This window comes from Ranitomeya variabilis, chromosome 4, assembly GCF_051348905.1.
Source record: "Ranitomeya variabilis isolate aRanVar5 chromosome 4, aRanVar5.hap1, whole genome shotgun sequence".
Classification (NCBI taxonomy): domain Eukaryota; kingdom Metazoa; phylum Chordata; class Amphibia; order Anura; family Dendrobatidae; genus Ranitomeya; species Ranitomeya variabilis.
This window is the reverse complement of record NC_135235.1, coordinates 408,730,301-408,751,178: the sequence shown is the minus strand read 5'-3', so window position 1 is coordinate 408,751,178 and position 20,878 is coordinate 408,730,301. Positions and strand designations below refer to the sequence as shown.

Here is a 20,878-nt window from a genome sequence, read left to right as displayed (position 1 = left end):
AACCTCCAAGTGCTTCACAGAAGTTTATAAAGTAGAGCCTTAAAAATCAAAAATCAAATTTTTCCTACAAAAATGTTTTAGCCCCACATTTTTTATTTTCACAAGGGAAACAGGAAAAAATAGAAGCCAAAATTTGTTGTGCAATTTCTCCTGAGTATGGAGATACTTGGTAGGGCTCAGAAAAGGAAGGAGTGACATTTTGGAACTCAGATTTTGATGGAATGGCCTCTGGATGTTATGTTGTGTTTGGAGAGCCCCTGATGTGCCTAAACATCGAAACTCCCCACAAGTGACCTCATTTTGGAAACTAGACCCCTCAAGTAATTTTATAACTTTGATCTGTGAAAATGAAAAAAAAAAGTGTTTTTCCCACAAAAAGTGTGTTTTAGCCCCAAATTTTTAATTTTCACAAGGATAGCAGGAGAAAATGGACCCCAAAATTTGTTGTGCAATACAACAATACCCCATATGTGGTCAGATACTGCTTTTGAGGCACAGTGCAAAACTCAGAAGGGAAAAGGCACCATATTGGAGTTCATAAGTTCATATTTTGCTGGAATGATTTTCAGGGTGCCATGTCATATTGGCAGAGCCTCTGAGGTGCCAGAACAGCAGAAACTCCCCATAAGTGACCTCATTCTACAAACTACACCCCCCAATGAATTCATATAGGGGTGCAGTGATCATATTGACACTGTCACATAATTTTATACCATTGGGCAGTTTAGAAAAACAATTAACGTACATTTTTACCACAAAAATTTTAGTCCAAGATTTACATTTTTGCATGGGGAAATGGTTAAAAATGGCACCATAATTTGTCCCACAATTTCTGCTTAATATAGAAATACTCTATATATGTGGCTATACAGTACAGCTTAGCCGTACGGTGACACTCGGGAGGGACGGAGCGCTATTTGCCTCATGGATCGCAGATTTTCCTAGAATAGTTTGCTGACTCCATATACAGAGCGGCGCCGCTAAGTGCTAAAATAGCAGAACACCCCCCTCAGTTCACCCCATTTTGGAAATTATACCCTTTTGTGAATTTATTTACAGGTGTAGTGATGATTTTGAGTCCATGGGTGTTTTCTAGAAACAAGCTGTAGCAGATGTTGCTGAGTGAAAATTGTAAACTGCCATTGTAGTGACTAGTATGTTGTATTGAACAGTACCTTATAGTGCCCAGTACATTGTAGTGCCCAGCTCATGGAACCATTGCTACAGAAATGCCAAACATGTGGACGCTAAATGTGGTTTAGACACACTGGAGCTCAGAAGGGAGGGAGCATTTGGATTTGGGATTTAGAATTTGCTGAATTTCTTTTGGGGTTGAGGAAGGGTGAGGATCCATTTCGTTCTTCCAGAGCCTTTGAACTACCAGTAAACTGGAAACCCCTATATTTCCATTAACAAATGTATTTTTTTGTAGATTGATCTGAAGCTTTTATTATGAACATTTTACATAACATTTTGGATCACATTTATCCTGTGCTCTACCCTGAACACTTACAATGGGGTTTCCATCTAAATCTCCAAGTGACTTGATTCTGTCACGGGAAGACTAGGTGAGCGAGAGCTAAAAACCCGGGCCCCTGCAGTTTCCCTCAGACTAGGGAAATCCTGACTGACCCTCTACCTGGAGTTTACAGTGATGGTGTGCATGTCCAGGCCTCGAACCTCACCCTGACTCCTGTTTTAACCCTAGGCTGATACCTCTTCCCTCCACCCAGTGAAGAGGTAATATTCCAATACCCACAGTTAGCACAGACAAGGATAAAGGAAAATATACACCACGCCGCAGTCACTCAGGAATACACTATAAATGTGCAGGGCAAAATAAATACAAATATAGGAAGGAGTAAATAAGACAGAGGAAAATACACCACCAGCAACGAATCTCCAACAACCAGCTCTCCACTCCAGACCGAGATAACAACGCACAAGACAGAAGCTATAATCGGCGACGCCCAATGAACAGGAGAACTATTTAAAGGCCATGGGAATGGCCCAGCTTCCAATCCGAGGATTAGGTAAATTAACCCTGGAACAGCTAGATAAAATCTAGCAGACGCCAATGAGCAAATAGTGGTCAAAAGCGGAATTATCGCTGTCTGTCGGACGACCTGGTCTGAACAGCGTCCGACATGACAGTACCCCGCCTTCTACGAGGGACCCCAGGGCCCTCATGGCTTATAGGACCCGGCTTGTCTGGATGGCGACGATGAAAAAACCTGACCAGCCGATCCGCATGAATGTCCGAGGCTGGTACCCAGGACCTCTCCTCAGGCCCATAACCACACCAGTGTACCAAGTACTGTAAAGTGCGGCGCACTACACGAGAGTCAACCACCTTGGAGACTTCAAACTCCAAATTACCATCCACCAAGACTGGAGGTGGCATAGGCGCTGCGTCCACAGAACCCACCACCTTCTTTAGAAGAGACCTGTGGAACACGATGTGTATCTTATACACCGTAGGGAGCTCCAATCGGTACGCTACTGGGTTAATGACGGCGGTGACCCTAAATGGACCAATAAACCGTGGACCCAATTTAAGGGACGGTATTTTGAGTCTTATGTTTTTTGTGGATAACCACACCCAGTCATCCACACTCTGGTCCGGACCTGGCACACGCCTACTGTCAGCCACATGCTTGTACCTAGCACCCACACTCAACAGGCGCTGCTTAACTCTCCTCCAGACTGATGACAATTATGTCCCCAACTGGTCCTCCTCTGGAACGCCGGAAGAGCCCCTCTGACTCAAAGTACAAAATTGAGGATGTAGCTCGTAAACACAAAAAAACGGAGACTCCCCAGACGACTCCTGGTGGTGATTATTAATGGCAAACTCAGCCAAAGGAAGAAAGGTAGACCACTCCTCCTGGTTATCAGAGACAAAGCAGCGTAAGTACTGTTCCAAATTTTGGTTCATACGCTCAGTCTGACCATTTGACGGAGGATGAAACGCCGAAGAATGAGATAACTTGATCCCCAGCCGTGAGCAAAATGCTCTCCAAAATTTTGCCCAAACTGAGACCCCCTATCAGACACGATGTCAGATGGAACCCCATGAAGTCTGACCACCTCCTGCACAAATACCTGAGCCAGAGTCTTAGCGTTAGGCAACGAAGGCAAAGACACAAAGTGCGACATTTTAGAAAACCGATCAACAATCACCAAGATGACCGTGTTCCCAGCTGATGAGGGCAAATCAGTGATGAAATCCATGGAGATTTCCGTCCAAGGCTTACTAGGTACCTCAAGAGGAAGTAGTGTGCCAACAGGACGGGAGCGAGGCGTCTAAGCCCTAGCGCACGTGGTACAAGCTGACACGTATGAGACCACGTCCTGTCGGATCTTGAGCACCAAAACCGACGTGACACCAACTCCAAGGTACCTCTAACCCCTGGGTGGCCAGCCAGGACAGCATCATGATGCTCCGCCAAAACCTTTAGGCGGAGATGAAGCGGTACAAAAGATTTGTTGACGGGAAGCTCAGATGGTACCTCCTCCTGAGCCTCGGCAATCTCAGCCTCAACCTCGGTAGTGAGAGCCGAAACCACAACACCCTTTTGGAGGATGGGTACTGGATCCTCCCGAGGTTCTCCCCCCGGAAAACACCTGGACAGAGCATCAGCCTTAGTGTTTTTAGACTCCGGTCTGTAAGTGACCACAAAATTGAACCGCGTGAAAAACAATGCCCAGCGAGCCTGCCTGGGGGACAGACGCTTGGCTGACTCCAAATACAGCAGATTCTTATGATCGGTAATAACAGTAACCTGATGTACCGACCCCTCCAAGAAGTGTCGCCATTCCTCAAAGGCCAACTTAATTGCCAACAACTCCCTGTTGCCGATATCGTAGTTACGTTCGGCGGACGACAGTTTCTTGGAGAAATAGGCGCACGGACGTAAACCACTCAAAGATGAGCCTTGAGATAGTACCGCCCCCACACCAACCTCAGACGCATCGACTTCCACAACAAAGGGTTTAGATAAGTCTGGCTGCACAAGAATGGGGGCTGAAACAAAACTGTTCTTAAGAAATTCAAATGCGCGCACAGCAGCCTCAGGCCAAACGGAGAAATTGGTACCCTTTTTAGTCATGTCAGTTAGCGGTTTAGCAATGTTGGAAAAATCCTTGATAAATTTCCTATAGTAGTTAGAAAACCCATGGAACCGCTGAAGTGCTTTCAGGTTATCAGGACGTTCCCAATGCAGCACCGCCTGCACCTTAGCGGCGTCCATTTTAAACCCAGAAGCAGACACAATATAACCCAAGAAAGGCAACTCTTGAACAGAAAATACACATTTCTCAAGTTTAGCATACAGCTTATTCTCTCTGAGAAGCTGTAACACCTGCCTGACATGATCTAAATGAGCATCACGGTCGCAAGAATATATGAGAATGTCATCTAGATACACGATAACGAATTTCCCCAAAACATGCGAGAACACATCATTGATGAAATGTTGGAACACTGCAGGTGCGTTAGTCAACCCAAACGGCATCACCAAATTTTCAAAATGACCCTCAGGGGTATTAAAAGCCGTCTTCCACTCATCACCTTGATGGACTCTTATGAGGTTGTACGCCCCCCTGAGGTCAAGCTTGGTAAACCACTTAGCACCTGCCACCTGGTTGAACAAATCTGGTATCAGAGGCATAGGGTATGGATCACGAACCGTAATCTGGTTCAACTCCCTGAAATCCAAACACGGGCGTAATACGCCATCTTTCTTCTTCACGAAGAAGAACCCTGCTGCCACGGGCGAGGATGACGGCCTGATGTGCCCTTTGTTCAAGCTTTCAGCAATGTAATCTTTTAACGCTTGTCTTTCCGGACCGGAGATGTTAAACATCCTTGCTTTAGGCAATTTGGCCCCTGGTTTAAACCTGATAGAACAGTCATAAGGACGATGTGGCGGCAACTCTGAACAACTCTTCTCAGAGAACACATCCACAAAATCCAGAAGTGACTCCGGAATGCTTGAAGTCACCGCAGCCACACATGTGGCCAGGCAATTCTCCTGGCAGAACTCGCTCCACCGAATTATGTCGTGAGTTTTCCAGTCAATTACCGGGTTGTGCATAGACAGCCAAGGAAAACCCAAAACCACCTGAGCAGGAAGATTCCTGAGCACCTTACATGTAACCCGCTCGGAATGTAGAACTCCTATGTGGAGTTTCACCTCAGCCACAAATTCAGTTATCTCCCCGAGAGAGAGGAGCAGCATTGATGGTGACCACGCGGATAGGATGAGACAGTTTTTCAATCCTAAAACCTGCTGTGCGCGCAAACTCCTCATCAATGAGATTTGTGGCTGAACCACTATCCACAAAAACAGTAATTGGCAGCTCACTGCCAGCAATAAAAACATTAGCAGGGAGCATGCATTGAGAAACCACCATGGAGGATATACATAAGCTCAGATTGGTCTCCTCCACACCCTCTGAGCTTAGAAGTTTTCCACCGTTGCGTTTTTCTTAGACAGCAGAGGACAGATGTTAATAAAATGACCAGTTTTACCACAGTAAAAACAGGCTCCCTGCTTCCTGAGCTCAGGGGCTTGACGCTTGACATGTGACACCCCTGCTATTTGCATAGGTTCCGTGGGCTCACCTGCAGCAACCTCATGTGAACCTAAACCTTCTCCCACAGGCGGCGTCTCATGCTCCCCCTGACACAAACGACGATCAATGCGGACAACCAGACTCATGGTGGAATCTAGAGAAGCAGGAGTCTCGTACATCAGAAGGGCTTTTTAACCCTTCCAGAAATCCCATGTATAAACTGACTCCGCAATGCTGGATCATTCCATTGTGTATTGATCGCCCAGCGACGAAATTCAGAACAGTAATCCTCTGCAACTCGCTCCCTCTGGCGAATAGTGCGTATCTTAGATTCTGCTAGAGCCATTCTGTCAGGTTCATCGTAGATTTTCTCAAGAGAAGAAAAAAAACTCTCCACAGAGTCAAATGCAACAGAATCAGATGGCAAAGAAAACGCCCATGCTTGGGGATCCCCGCTTAACAATGACAACACCAGGCCCACAAGCTGAGCCTCATTACCCGAGGAGATTGGGCGCATGCGGAAATATAGTTTGCAAGCTTCACGAAAAGAAACAAATTTACTGCGTTCCCCAGTAAATCTTTCAGGCAAAGGAAATTTAGGCTCAGCAACTCTTCCTGTCGCTCCAGCCTGCACATTAGATACTGCTAGTCCCTGTTGCTGCACTGCCCCCCTCAACTCAGTGACCTGTAGGGACAGCGCCTCCAACTGGCGGGTTATGGAAGTCATGGGATCCATGACAAAACACACAAAAAAAAGAAACCCCTTTTTTTTGTTGTACGGCCGATTATAATGTCACGGGAAGACTAGGTGAGCGAGAGCTAAAAACCCGGGCCCCTGCAGTTTCCCTCAGACTAGGGAAATCCTGACTGACCCTCTACCTGGAGCTTACACTGATGGTGTGCATGTCCAGGCCTCGAACCTCACCCTGACTCCTGTTTTAACCCTAGGCTGATACCTTCGCCCTCCACCCAGTGAAGAGGTAATATTCCCATACCCACAGTTAGCACAGTCAAGGATAAAGGAAAATATACACCACGCCGCAGTCACTCAGGAATACACTATAAATGTGCAGGGCAAAATAAATACAAATATAGGAAGGAGTAAATAAGACAGAGGAAAATACACCACCAGCAACGAATCTCCAACAACCAGCTCTCCACTCCAGACCGAGATAACAACGCACAAGACAGAAGCTATAATCAGCGACGCCCAATGAACAGGAGAACTATTTAAAGGCCATGGGAATGGCCCAGCTTCCAATCCGAGGATTAGGTAAATTAACCCCGGAACAGCTAGATGAAATCTAGCAGACGCCAATGAGCAAATAGTGGTCAAAAGCGGAATTACCGCTGTCTGTCGGACGACCTGGTCTGAACAGCGTCCGACATGACAGATTCAGATGAAATCCCAAGGGAATCTATTCACTATAATGAGGCATCTGAGGTACTCTGGACTCCATCTGGCCTCTGTTCAGCGGTGTGCATCTTTTCAGAAGTGCACAAAACTATGGCTGTGCACGATTAAAAAGAAGAAAACCGCCAAATCATATGCCAGATGGCGTCCACAGTGTCTCCATGTGCCTCTTTATAGGGAATCTTCCTCTGGGTTTCCATCTGAATCACGTATTTCAGAGATTTTCATTGAAAACCCTGGTGTAAACGCTCAGCGCAGAGCACAAAATAAATGTGAGTCGAGCCTTACTGCAATCCTTGGGAGGCAGAATGAAAAAAATCAACAGCAGATGAAGAATTGATTTTATTTATTTATTTTTTACGCCGTTCCTTGTGATTAGTGATTAGACGACTTTATTCTTCGGGTCGGTGCAAGTATAGCGATACCAGATTTATATAGTTTTTTTTTTTGTGTTTGGCAGCTGTCACACACTAAAAAACACTTTTTATTGAATCGCCATATTTTGAGAGCTATAATTTTTCCATATTTTGGCTAACATAATGATGTGAGGGCTTGTTTTTTGCGGGACGAGTTGACGTTTTTATTGGTACCATTTTCGGGCACATAACGTTTTTTGATCGCTTTCTATTCCAATTTTTGGGAGGCAGAATGAACAAAAACCAGCAATTTAGGATCTGTTATTGGGTTTTTTTTTAACCCCTTCCCGACCTTTGACGCAGCGTATGCGTCATGAAAACCTGTGCCAATCTGACCTGTGACGCAGCATATGCGTCATGGTCGGATCGCGCTCCTGCAGGCCGGGTGAAAGGGTTAACTGTAATTTCACCCGACCTGCAGGGACAGGGGGAGTGGTACTTGAGCCCAGGGGGGGTGGCTTCGCCCCCCCGTGGCTACGATCGCTCTGATTGGCTGTTGAAAGTGACATTTCACTTTCACTTTCAATCAGAGCGATAGTAATATTTCACCAATGAAAATTGGTGAAATATTACAATCCAGCCATGGCGGATGCTGCAATAGCATCAGCCATGGCTGGAGATCATGATCTGCCCCCCTCCACCGCCACCGATCTTGTCCCCACGGTCCTCCATCCTGTAATAGCTGTCCTCCGCTCCCCTACGTCCTCCTGCCCGCTCCCCCCGCAGTCCGATCCCTCCCCCCGCTGTCCGACACCCCCCCTCATACTTACCGACCTCCGGTGTCCCTCCCGGTGTCCCTCCCGGTGTCCGTCCGTGTGCTCCATGGGCGCCGCCATCTTCCAAAATGTTACAGGTACATTTTGATCGCTGTGATAGGTTCTATCACAGCGATCAAAATAAAAAAATATTAAACCCCCCCCATAGGTAGGGACAATAATAAAATAAAGAAAATATTTTTTATTTTTTTTTTACACTAGGGCTAGGGTTAGGGTTAGGGTTAGGGCTAGGGTTAGGGTTAGGGCTAGGGTTAGGGCTAGAACTAGGGTTAGAATTAGGGTATGTGCACACGGTGTGGATTTGGCTGCGGATCCACAGCGGATTGGCTGCTGCGGATTCGTAGCAGTTTCCCATCAGGTTTACAGTACCATGTAAACCTATGGCAAACCAAATCCGCTATGCCCATGGTGCGAAAAATACAGCGCAGAAACGTTGTGCTGTATTTTCCGCAGCATGTCAATTCTTTGTGCGGATTCCGCAGCGTTTTACACCTGTTCCTCAATAGGAATCCGCATGTGAAATCCGCACAAAAAACACTGGAAATCCGCGGTAAATCCGCAGGTAAAACGCAGTGCCTTTTTCCTGAGGATTTTTCAAAAATGGTGGGGAAAAATCTCACACGAATCCGCAACGTGGGCACATAGCCTTAGGGTTAGGGTTGGAATTAGGGCTAGGGCTGGAAATAGGGTTAAGATTAGGCTGTGGTTAGGGTTATGGTTAGGGTCAGGGGTGTGTTGGGGATAGGGTTGGGATTAGGGTTAGGGGTGTGTTGGGGTTGTGGTTAGGGGTGTGTTGGGGTTAGGGTTGTGATTAGGGTTATGGCTAGAGTTGGGGTTAGGGTTAGGGGTGTGTTGGGGTTAGTGTTGGTGTTAGAATTGAGGGGTTTCCACTGTTTAGGCACATCAGGGGTCTCCAAACGCAACATGGCGCCACCATTGATTCCAGTCAATCTTGTATTCAAAAAGTCAAATGGTGCTCCCTCCCTTCCGAGCACCAACGTGCGCCCAAAATAGTGGTTTACCCCCACATATGGGGTAAAAGCATGCTCAGGACAAACTGGGCAACAATTATTGGGGTCCAATTTCTCCTGCTACCCTTGTGAAAATAAAAAATTGCTTGCTAAAACATAATTTTTGAGGAAAGAAAAATGATTTTTTATTTTCACGGATCTGCGTTGTAAACTTCTGTGAAGCACTTGGGGGTTCAAAGTGCTCACCACACATCTAGATAAGTTCCTTGGGGGGTCTAGTTTCCACAATGGGGTCACTTGTGTGGGGTTTCTACTGTTTAGGCACATCAGGGGCTCTGCAAACGCAACGTGACGCCTGCAGACCATTCCATCAAGTCTGCATTTCAAAAATCACTACTTCCCTTCCGAGCCCCGTCGTGTGTCAAAACAAAGGTTTACCCCCACATATGGGGTATCAGTGTACTCAAGACATACTGGGCAACAACCATTGGGGTCCAAATTCTCCTGTTACCCTTGTGAAAATAAAAAATTGCTTGCTAAAACATCATTTTTGAGGAAAGAATAATGATTTTTTATTTTCACAGCTCTGCGTTGTAAACTTCTATGAAACACTTGGGAGTTCAAAGTGCTCACCACATATCTAGATAAGTTCCTTGGGGGGTCTAGTTTCCAAAATGGGGTCACGTGTGGGGGGTTTCTATTTGTTAGGCACATCAGGGGCTCTGCAAACGCAACGTGACGCCCGCAGACCATTACATCAAAGTCTGCATTTCAAAAGTCACTACTTCCCTTCCGAGCCCTGACGTGTGCACAAACAGTGGTTTACCCCCACATATGGGGTATCAGCGTACTCAGGACAAGCTGGGCAACAACTATTGGGGTCCAATTTCTCCTGCTACCCTTGTGAAAATAAAAAAATGCTTGATAAAACATCATTTTTGAGGAAAGAAAAATGATTTTTTATTTTCACAGCTCTGCGTTGTAAACTTCTGTGAAGCACTTGGGGGTTCAAAGTGCTCACCACATATTTAGATAAGTTCCGTTGGGGGTCTAGTTTCCAAAATGGGGTCACTTGTGGGGGGTTTCTACAGTTTAGGCACATCAGGGGCTCTGCAAACGCAACGTGACGCACGCAGACCATTCAATCAAAGTCTGCATTTCAAAAGTCACTACTTCCCTTCCGAGCCCTGACGTGTGCCCAAACAGTGGTTTACCTCCACATATGGGGTATCAGTGTACTCAGGACAAACTGCGCAACAACTTTTGGGGTCCAATTTCTACTGTTACTTTTGTGAAAATAAAAAATTGCGGGCTAAAAAATAATTTTTGAGGAAATAAAAATTATTTTTTATTTTCACGGCTCTGCGTTATAAACTTCTGTGAAGCACTTGGGGGTTTAAAGTGGTCACCGCACATCTATATTAGTTCCATGGGAGGTCTAGTTTCCAAAATGGGGTCACAAGTGGGGAAGCTCCAATGTTTAGGCACACAGGGGCTTTAGGCACACAGGAGAAATTGCCCAATACATTTTAGGATCCATTTTATCCTGTTGCCCATGTGAAAATGAACAAATTGAGGCTAAAATAAATTTTTGTGAGAAAAAAGTACTTTTTCATTTTTACGGATCAATTTGTGAAGCACCTTGGGGTTCAAAGTGCTCACTATGCATCTAGATAAGTTCCTTGGGGGGTCTAGTTTCCAAAATGGGGTCACTTGTGGGGGAGCTCCAATGTTTAGGCACACAGGGGCTCTCCAAACGCGACATGGTGTCCGCTAAAGATTGGAGCCAATTTTTAATTGAAAAAGTCAAATGGCGCTCCTTCCCTTCCGAGCCCTGTCGTGCGCCCAAACAGTGGTTCCCCCCCCACATATGGGGTATCAGCGTACTCAGGACAAATTGTACAATAACTTTTGGGGCCCAGTTTCTCTTTTTACCCTTGGGAAAATAAAAAAATTGTTGCTAAAAAATCATTTTTGTGACTAAAAAGTTAAATGTTCATTTTTTCCTTCCATGTTGCTTCTGTTGCTGTGAAGCACCTGAATGGTTAATAAACTTCTTGAATGTGGTTTTGAGCACCTTGAGGGGTGCAGTTTTTAGAATGGTGTCACTTTTGGGTATTTTCAGCCATATAGACCCCTCAAACTTCAAATGTGAGGTGGTCCCTAAAAAAAATGGTTTTGTAAATTTCGTTGTAAAAATGAGAAATCGCTGGTCAAATTTAAACCCTTATAACTTCCTAGCAAAAAAACATTTTGTTTCCAAAATTGTGCTGATGTAAAGTAGACATGTGGGAAATGTTATTTATTAACTATTTTGTGTCACATAACTCTCTCATTTAACAGAATAAAAAATAAAAATTTGAAAATTGCGAAATTTTCAAAATTTTAGCCAAATTTCCATTTTTTTCACAAATAAACGCAAAAATTATCGACCTAAATTTACCACTAACGTGAAGCCCAATATGTCACGAAAAAACAATCTCAGAACCGCTAGGATCCGTTGAAGCGTTCCTGAGTTATTACCTCATAAAGGGACACTGGTCAGAATTTCAAAAAATGGCCAGGTCATTAAGGTCAAAATAGGCTGGGTCTTGAAGGGGTTAATGCTGTCTTGGGTGTGGTGAAATTGATAAAGCAGCTTTATTCTTTGGATTAGTACGATTACACATTACAATAATATCACATTGATATAGATTTTTATGTTTTGGTGCTTTTATACATTAAAAACTATTTCATAGAAAAATAATTGTTTTTGGATCGTTTTATTCTGAGAGCTATAACTTTGACATAACTATAGCTATAACTATAAGATATGGACTCGGAAACGAGTTGACATTAAACCACTTTTTCCTGAGATCTTTTGGCTTGTGTCTAAACCAGCAGCGCACATCAAAAAATCCACTCTACCTTGGTATCTCTTTGCATATATATTAAAGAAACTTAAGAAGTCAGGATCTCCTGTTATAAAAACAAATGGTTTTATGTGCACCCAGAGGGGAGTCACACATTAATTTGCCAATGGGCCTACACCAACATTGAGCTGGTCCTGTTTAAAAGGTCAAGTGTCACAATTCAGGAGAAAGGGGTTAGGACCCTTTCTGAGGTTTGCTTTTTGTGTAATCCTTTATGGAAGTTTAAGTCAATATCCATCCACTTAGCTTAATTGTCAGCTCCTCAGTCTCCAAGGAGCCGTCCATGAACCAGTTCTAATCTAAAGTTCTGTAAAGGATGCAAAATACATGGCTGCTTTCTTCAAAAATAGTGCCACATCTGTCCATGGGTTGTGTATGATAAGCTACGATCTCTTACAGTGAATGGACCTAGGCTGCAATACTATGCACAACCTAAAGACAGGTGTGGCACTGTTTTTCCAACTAAGCGGACATGTTTTTCTACTCTTAGACAACAAATATAACTTGCAGGATTGAAGCTTTCTTTGTCTGTACTGGGCGCAGCAGCAGATGATGTACGTGCTATTTACTAACACCACATACTCACTGTAGGAATGCATCCCTCACCACAACTTCCTCCATATAATACAAAGATGCAGATCTGGCATAACAGTAAAATAGTTCAGTCAGCACCAAGAAAAGCAGCCGCTTCTACAAGAGGATGCTGACCATACCTTTCTTCTGATGGTCTGACCACAGGGTATCCAGAACTCATTGCCGGGATTAAGAAAACATGCTTCTCTGGCCCCTGTCCTTGTAGAAAGTACTATATACAGCATGTCTGCAGCAGAACATATGTCATCAAAGTTCTATAAATATTCAGAGATTCGGATCTACCTACTGAAGTCTATGAAGAGGGAAGGGGAAGGAGTCCAGTGAAAAAAAAGAAAGACAGAGGGACACCCAGACTGCGTTGCTGCTTTGTAGTAAATGTATTATCTCAGCCATGTGCTGGATTCCCAGCTACACTGCTAACTAGTGCTGTACATTGTCCTCCATGCTTCTGCCTCTCAGAGTGTGCTACAGAAAAACGGGAGAGCAAGGATGCCTCGTGTCTCTGTGTACACTAAGTCAGAGGTGGTCCAGGCTGCAGGGGAGAAAACTGTAGAATATAAGTACTTTAATGACCAGAAATTGTGTGATTACTAATGTACGCACACGACAGCTTATTTTGAAAAGTCACCTGAAACGACAGGTACACTTTAAATACTTTTTAGTCTTTGCGCCCCACTTTGGCAGTTCCAATATTAAATTGAAAAAGATATGGAATATGCTTTCCACCATTACAATATTGGAAAGTTAAGAGTCAGTTCAAAGGCGGGTAACTAGATTATTACAAGGGATGGAAGGCCTCTCGTGAGGAGAGGTTGGAAAAGTTGGGCTTGTTTAGCTTAGAAAAAAAGACGCCTCAGAGGAGATCTCATTTATATTTATAAATATATGTGTGGTCAGTACAAAGGACTGGCACATGACTTAATCCTTCCAAAAAACGTACTAAAGGACCAGGGAGCACTCATTGCAGGTGGAAGATAGGCAGATCCGGTAGCCAGATTGAGCAGTCCGACTGTGGAATGGCGACCACAAGAGGTAGTGATGGCAGACATTATATCAGCATAACAAAGTGGACTTTACTTAGCCACATGTTCACTTTTTATTGGAATGCTTCATCTTTCTCATCTCTTAGATTGTTGCACTATTTCGATTTTTATGGTGTTATTCCATCATATTTTCTATTTTATAGTATCTATCTGTCTGTCTCCTATCTTCTCCTAACAAATTCTCAAAATGAGCAGCTAATGACAGTTATTTGGATCTGTGAATGTCTTTTGCAGGAAGCAGCAATATTCTTAAGCATGGCAGTACTGCTGTTGCTGTTGAGTTAAGTCATAAAACGTCTTCTTTGTCTGGTAGGACCTGACATACAAGGCGAAATGGGGCTAAAAATCAACCCTAGCGGGCAGGGCCCATCACTCCGCATTTGTTTTAGAATCCGAAGTGAAAAGGAAAATGTTAGCCTAACTGCACTGTGGATTACTCGTTCTGGGGGGGGAACGACTACTGCGTTAATTAGGACTATTGTCAGTAAAACAAGCATTAAGTAGATGTCACCTCTGGCCATAAGGAGACTGAAGGATTATGAGAGTTATGTATTACCACACTATGGTAGCCAAGAGCAAACTTCTAATACCTCATTGTGGCCATCATACAAATACCAGACTTGCTATGCTCATATGTACTATGCTAAAGAGGCTGAAGAATGGCAGATGTGAAAGGTATGACATCTGAGCCTTAGGCTCGGGGTACTCTCAACTATCTAATAAAATGCATAGATAAAAATGCCACAAAGACATAACAACAGAAAGGGTTGGAGGGTAAAGAAATCCAAAGAGGACAACCTTCAGGATGAGCACATCCCAACTACAGTAATCCCAAATAACCCCCAGTGAAAAAGAGTAAGCTCCTCTATTATTATTATTATTATTATTATTATTATTATTATTATTATAGCGCCATTTATTCCATGGCGCTTTACATGTGAAGAGGGGTATAAATAATAAAAACAAGTACAATAATCTTGAACAATACAAGTCACAACTGGTACAGGAGGAGAGAGGACCCTGCCCGCGGGTGCTCACAATCTACAAGGGATGGGTGAGGATTAGTGTTGAGCGATAAGGTGCGATACTTGAAAGTATCGGTATCGGAAAGTATCGGCCGATACCGGCAAAGTATCGGATCTAATCCGATACCGATACCCGATACCAATACAAGTCAATGGGACTCATGTATCGGACGGTATTCCTGATGGTTCCCAGGGTCTGAAGGAGAGGAAACTCTCCTTCAGGCCCTGGGAACCATATTAATGTGTAAAATAAAGAATTAAAATAAAAAATATTGCTATACTCACCTCTCCGACGCAGCCTGGACCTCACCGAGGGAACTGGCAGCGTTGTTTGCTTAAAATTCGCGCTTTTCCTTCCTTACGTGAAGTCCCGGCTTGTGATTGGTCGCGTGCCGCCCATGTGGCCGCGACGCGACCAATCACAGCAAGCCGTGACGTAATTTTAGGTCCTTCAGGATTTTAAAATTACATTCTGGCTTGTGATTGGTCGCGTCGCGGTCACATGGGCGACGCGACCAATCACAAGCCGGGACGTCACGTGAGGCAGGACACGCGCGCATTTTAAATCAATCACTGGACTCAACAGTCATAGGAGGCAGAAGACCAATAAGCTGACTCATTGGATGCAGAAGTGTCAATGCAGTGCCCCAGAGTCCTGGTTGTTGCAGTAATGTCGCTCTCCACCAGGGGGAGTGATATCACGTCTGATGGTACTAAAGGAGTTCACCTGACCAGGTATCACAAGTCACACACTACACTTCACACTCCAGTCCACCAGGGGGAGCCTTGCTTCTATCTATTAGGGCACTCCTCACACACGGGTAAAACTGGTGGGTTGGATAGGAAGTCAGTCAGAAGCTACCTGGGTTTGACCCAGAGAGGACCTGTCAGGCAGACAGGGGGAGGAGGAGGAACATCTGAGCTGCAGACAGAGGGTCCCTGTCAGGGGTGGGATCCTGACAGAGGCCAAGCACGAGATAGAACGTTACGGAGCTGCACCTGCACCCATTGCTGCAGCATCCTAAGAAAGGACAGGAAAGGAATTGTATTGTGGAGAGTGAGAAACGAAGTCACAGTACAAGGAGTTATTACCGGGAGGAGTTCTGCCCCAAGATCGGCAGCCTCCTTCTGAGGCGCGTAGCCGGTGGCCGGAACACCGAGGGAGTAATTGACTCTACGTATTACTTCAGAAACCGGCAGGACAGTCAATTCCAAGTTGGTTGCCCGACCTTAATACCTAAGAAGACACGGAGACAAATTGTGGGAGAGGGGCATCACTAGGGTCCCTATAAATAAGCTCCAGGCCTACCCCGTCATACAGGTTGTCCTATCCATACCATCTCGGGGAGTCAGAGAGAGAGAAGATCAGAAACATCCACGAAAGTTGTGAGGACTATCCCGTGGTGCTCAGCAGGGAGGTACTACAACACACAGGCGCTAGTAGGAAGGCTACTGATTTCCACCTGGATAAAGGAACTCTGGATGTGCCTTCGGACCAGCCGGACTCTGCCTGCCATGTGAACGGTACTCTGGACTGTGGACGCTGAAGTCTTCAGTAAAAGGTAAAGAGACTGCAACCTTTGTGTCCTCGTTATTTACTGTGCCTTACATCGTCCATCATCACCACCTATACATCCGGGAAGCCCTGGGGACATACTTCACCTGTGGGAAGGTATACCATCTAGCTGCCATTCCATCACCCCAGCGGACCCCTAAGCAGCGTCGGTCACCCTGACCGAATACCACAGGTGGCGTCACGAACACCAGACAAACTACACCTTTAATTGGACGCCCCTCAAAAGGGCCACGGACCGGGTCGGGCCACCGTGACATCCCCAGAATCGAGAGGGACCCGGTGCCGAGTACCCCATTGCCCTTACACGTGGGGGCGCTCCATCAACAAAGGCAGTAGTGGCGAATGGCATTGGGTAAGTACAGCTGATTTGCTATTTTTAAGTACAGGGAGCCAATGGAATAGTGCAAAAATAAAATTTAAACCGGACAACCCTTTTTTTAGTGGAACATTTTTAAAAGAACACTTAACTGCAACCTCCTTTGTGCAATTTATAGCACGTGCATTTTCTTATTTGATAGAGCAGCTTTTGGATAACAAATAAAGATATTTTAAAAAATGCACACATTTGTGGGGAATTACCAGAAAACAACTTTTGGCTGCCCTTTTACATGTCTGTATCTAGAGATGAAGTCCAGGTTCTCTAACAAGGAACATTCCTAAATCTATGCAAGATTTGACGACTTTGACATAATGAACTCATCGTGACCGAGTAAACCTTGTATGGATAGACCCACCTAATGGATTGGAGTAATCCCAGAAGAATCGCTCAACTACAGAACAAAATGCCTTACACGTAATCCTACAGGCACGTCTCAATCTAACCTTTGCACTCGGCCAGCTCCACAGACACACGGGGCACCCATGGGATCAGGTTTGCTAGAAGTTTCTGTGTTTTTTTGTTGTTGTAGTATTATTTTCAGTAGTAGATAGAGGTCCATATGGCAGTGTTTGTATGCCAGGCAGGGTTAATTATAATACAGAGTGAATACAGGAAAGCCAGCTCACCATAGTTGCCCAATTTAGATGGGAACACGAAGCAGCATTACTGCCGGAGACGGAAACGATCATCAAACAATTTTGAAGGATCCAGCTTCACGATCATAAAATTTTAATTTTTTGGTGAAAAATATTTTTTACATCCAAGCGATAGTTCATGTGTTAAGATGACACGTTTCTGAAGCACACAACATCTTTAATAATTGTGGACCTTCTCTATTGTTTGACTATTTAAAATACATTATATGAAAAAAAGTATTGGGACACCTCCATATTACTCCTATAGGAGTTCTTATGACCTCCCATTCTACATCCATAGACATTAATATAGAGCAGGTCCCCATTCTGAAGCTAGAACATCTCCATTCTACAAGATTTTGTTGTCTGTGGGAATTCTTGCTCATTCTTCTGCATTTCTGGTGTTGGATGAGGGACCCAGACTCAATCTCCATTCGCTTTGATCCCAAATGTATTCAATGGGGATGAGGTCTGAATTCAGCGCAGTCAATTTCTTCCACACTAATTTCCCACACCATACCATTATGGACTTTGCTTTCTACACTTAGGCACAGTCATGATGCAGGGTTGCCAACTGGATGTTTTATTTTTCCTGAACAGCTTATCCGAAAATCACAACAGACAATGATTTTTACGGACACATTGGAAAAACCATAATAAATCAATAAGATTGAGTGATACATGTCTACAGCCCATAAATCTGATATGGAAGCATGAACTGCATTCACTGTAAACTATAAAATAATGACAATTACAGTCCAAATGATCGGTATAAGTTTCTTCAGCTTCAAAAATTCATGGACCCCTCAAATTTTTTTTTACGGACTAGGCAAAAAAGTGTACTATTTTAACGGACTGTCATGGAATATCTGTACGGTTGGCAACCCAGGGGCGGACATATCATCGGTGCAACCTGTGCAGGCACACAAGGACCCACGAGGTGAGGGGGCCCATTTCCACCTCCAAAACATGTGACTGTTCATTATGATGAGCTTTAGGACTCCAAAGGGCCCATATCTTGTTCTTGCCCAGGGGCAGTTTTAGGTCGGTGTCTCCCAGACGATGGAAAAAGGGCCTTCCCCCAAATTTTTCCTTTAAAGTTGGAAGCTACAATTGTCCAAAATGTCTAGTCATGTTGAAGTGTTAAGATTTCCCTTCACTGGCACTATGGAACCTGTGGTCCCTAGACGCTTTCACTTTCAATAATACCTCTTACAATTTTTTTCTGGCATATTTAGGAGGGGAGAAATGTCATGAACTGGCTTGTTACCCCAGTGACATCTTATTACAGTAAAACAGTGATTAATTCCGTGAACTCTTTAAGCCGAACCTTTTTTTAAAGTCTATTTTATGTGTTCTCTTTTTTTTACCTCATCATTTTAGGCGGGAATTGGGATTTCCAGATGTTTTCGGCTGATTCCTCATTTGCAACTTTTTTAAAAGCCACATTTTTCCACGAATGTACTCCATTCAAGTGATTTTATTTAACATTTAAAATGTTTGCATAAATTTTGAAATCCCTTTAGCGTAACATTTTAGTTGGGACACTTCAAATTTACTTCTCAGCTCCTATGCAATTATCTGAAAAGATTTTTAATCATCTGCCGATGTTCCAGTTTTCAAGAGCCGCTCATTTCACTCTCTGCCAACTGGTTAATCTGATTTCCCTCAGTCACCGCATCCTTTTCTTCCCCAGTTATTGTCACTCTGACCATCGCTGAATGTGACAGGACAGCACGGAGGACTGGAAAAGGTCATTGTGAGGATTAAATTTGGGTAGTGTTAGCAGCATGGAGAAGAGGACTGCTTGGGCTTAGTGAGGGTGATGGCGATGCTTCGGGCCCTCCTCCCCCACATAATAATGAATTCATGACCACTCGACAGCAGGGTGGGTCGCCCGTGTGTTCACTCACATTGTAGAAATAGACGAGTGATGGAGACATTAGGTTGTCACACACGCCAGCAACAAGCTGCCATCTCACTAGAGCGGAAACACATTACTAATGTGCGCTTCAATCTGAGCCTTGTTCTTAGCAACAGGACATTTATTGTCCCTGTTCCTACAAATCTTGGCTGCTGCCCCTACAACGGTCATCACATAGTCGACATCTGAAGAACAGCAGGAAAAGGTCTTCCTCTAGCATTAAAGCCTAAGCGTATGTGCACACGATTAGTATTTTTAGCAAATTTTTCATCAGCAAAAAACAGAGTGTTAGCAGGAAAACTCCTATTTATCTGAATGGGTGAAAAACGCTGCAAAAACGCTGAAAAAAATTGACATGATGCAGATTTGAAAAAATCTTAGATGGTTCAAATTTGCAAGGAAAGAAAAGCAGCAGGTGAATGAGATGTCAGAAATCTTGTTCAGTTTGCTGATATTGCAAAACAGAAAAAAAGTGTCAAAAAAACATGTAAAAAAAAACATGGCAAAAATAAACAGTGTGAACAAGTGCTAACTTTGCTTCTGACATAACAATAAATTACTATACACCCAGCTACTGGGGTGTCAGATTTTCCTTATGTCTATTCCGATGCCTTCTTCAGTCAGTAAACTGTTATAAGGCCCTTGGAAAGATGGGGTCAAGCTCCACTTGGTCCTGTACCCTTTGCAATGGGGTCACAAGAACTTGTGCAGGACTCGCAACTTCAGGAGCACTGTATTATTAGCTAATAACTTGGTGGAAGATTGACCCAAGGATCATGGAAGTTTGGAGTCGGATCTTTGTACTATGAAGGGTTCATACTCTGTGGTGGGGGACCTTGAGGACATCAGACAATGTAGAGGTATCATCCTACCTGTGGCACTGTGATGGCATCAACAAGTGGGTGACTATGTAAGTATCAGACTGTGTGAAGGGGTACTGAGAAATTATAATGTGTCTGGGGACATTGTTGGGGAGCATTGTGAGGATATAATAGTGTGTGAGGGGCATCTTTTGGTTGTCACACTGAGTAGAAGCCATTAAAGGTGTACAAAACAGTGTGGGAAGACAAAGGGGCTTCATTAGGGGCACAGTTTTTGTGTGGACACACAAAAAGCTCTGGGCGAAGTTAGTGGTGCGGTCTACCCTGATTACAGAAATGAGCCATAATAATTACACAGTCCTCTGTATGGCCCCACTTATAGCCCTTTTGTCCTTTGGCTCTGGTACAATGAAAGTCTTTGGAACTGAAGTCATCATGATGACATCATTACTGCAGAATGTAGAGATTAATGCTGAATTGCTGATGTGAAAGCCCTACTATATAATAAGTCATTTTATTCTAACATGCTATGCATTATTCCCAATAGTAGACATACACCCTTTTATTGGCTTCAATTCCAAAAGTACATCTGCTTTTTACCCCTCCTGTCCCAAAAGTCTATAAATCAGAGCCTATGAGAGCACACAACGGGATGCGAAGGAAAATACCAGAGATGCTCACAATATTTCTCTGTATAGGCCTGCTAAGCCCAGCTGACTCTATGACTTCTTATGCTATATAGCTGTAAGTTAGAATACATTATAAACAGCTTGATGGGAATGTGTCACCTTATAAAGGCAGCACTGCCAGAG

General features: G+C 44.1%; 1 protein-coding gene across 1 annotated transcript in view; it reads right to left on the bottom strand.

Moving 5' to 3' along the window:
• ANTXRL (ANTXR like) overlaps positions 1-20,878 on the bottom strand; it is a 110,587-nt gene that overhangs the window by 23,729 nt on the left and 65,980 nt on the right. The window lies entirely within an intron of this gene.